Below are 1,642 nucleotides of genomic sequence, written 5' to 3'. Positions count from 1 at the left end.
GATAATTTTTCAATTTTCAAGCATAAATTGATATTTGAAAATGTGATGAAGAGGAATAGTGCAGATTTTTGAGTGTATTACTTGAGTTAACTTGTAGCTGCTACAGCTCTTAAATCTGTCTAAAGAGACTTTGTGACCCAGTGACTTTTCCTCTGTCTTATTTCCTGGAATAAGAATCACAGTCTAAAAGTGGCTAAAGGAAGAGCATTGGAAAGACATGCATATAGGTGTTACTTTTTTATGCTACTTTTTTTACTACATTTGAGGGGTTTTTTTTAATACTTATTAGCTGCTTTAATTTTCTCAGTGAGGAAAATTATTTAGCTCTTCTTTGGTCTGTTTAAAAATGTCATTCTAATTCAGGTCTCTGGTCAAAATTGACTGTTAATGTCAAAGTCAAACATTTAAAACCAGCAATTACAGAAATTGTTGCAGTCTGAAAAACCAAATGTAGTAAGAGTTGTATATAATTCATTAAGAAAGTATTTTTCTGTGCATATCTTGAAAATATACTTTTTGTGAATGAAATGGGTTTTCTCTCCTGTTTTGCTTTTTCTGTTGTTCACTGTATTAAATATAACCTTTTTTATATGCAGAGAGCATAACATAATTTTGCTCACTGTCATACCATGAATTATCCCACTGTCATTAATGGGATACATGAAAAGTTTTGTAAGTATCAAGTGATTGATTACTGTAACTTGATGATGATGGCCAGTCTCTTCGCGAACGAAGAACCGGGGAAGGTCTTTACACCTTCCAGCCTGCGCATTGGATTTTTTAGGTGAGACACAGTGTGCGCGGAACTGAGCTCACCCTTTAATCCTGAGGTTCATCTGCCGGGGCCAAGCACGCTTGGACGGTGGCAGCGAGGTCCTCAGGACGTAGATGGATTGCCTTACAGGGCTAATGAGCTCCATCTGCCCGGGGAGTGTCCTAACCGGGAATCGAACCCAGATCTCAGCGTTGACAACGCTGTGGTTTAGCCACTGCACCACCAGGGACACTTTACTGTAACTTAGTACTCTTAAATATGTCTAAAGAGTAAACTTTAGCTTCTATATGGCATCACTTGCTACTTGGCATGTCGACTTCCATCTCTAATGACTATTTTTCTCCTGGTCTTGTTCCTTTACTCTCTTCTTGCATTTGGTATATGTTTATGTATTTCTTTCATTACTAGAGCCTGTCTGTTCAGTATCTACTTGTCAGTGGAAACAAGGTTTTTGTTCAGAAATTCAAAACAATAATGCTGCTGTGCATGCATTTATTTGTATTTATTGATATTCAGCTATTTCCTTTTAGAAATATTAAATCCTTTGCTTATTTTAGTGTTCTCTTTTTTATAAAAATAAAAGGGACTGTTTCAGGTCATAGTTAGTTGAAAAAATGATTAGTGCTAACCACAGTAGGTAAATATTTCTTATTTATTCTTTTTTTTTTTTTTTGTCATATATCTATTTATTTATGTTTTAAGGTCTATGATAGAAGTTCTTAAAAAAGTAGAAATAAATATTTTTTTTAGACTTTTCCAGCCTATCTTAATGCAATATAGATGTCCTTACTATATAGAATAAGAAGCTGGTGTGTAAGGCAGCTTTATTTTTTGGAAGGATTTTAGTTTTCATAATTTCTTTGTGTT

At 34.5% G+C, this 1,642-nt stretch overlaps 1 protein-coding gene across 2 annotated transcripts in view; it reads left to right on the top strand.

The window, feature by feature from the left end:
* The window catches only part of DIAPH3 (diaphanous related formin 3), a 212,636-nt gene that overhangs the window by 45,920 nt on the left and 165,074 nt on the right, over nucleotides 1-1,642 (top strand). The window lies entirely within an intron of this gene.

Source organism: Empidonax traillii, unplaced genomic scaffold (genome assembly GCF_003031625.1).
Source record: "Empidonax traillii isolate 1590-97213 ecotype Southwest subspecies unplaced genomic scaffold, ASM303162v1 scaffold373:size1354568, whole genome shotgun sequence".
NCBI lineage: Eukaryota > Metazoa > Chordata > Aves > Passeriformes > Tyrannidae > Empidonax > Empidonax traillii.
The sequence above is the reverse complement of the archived record's forward strand: the minus strand, read 5'-3'. Positions and strand labels throughout refer to the sequence as shown.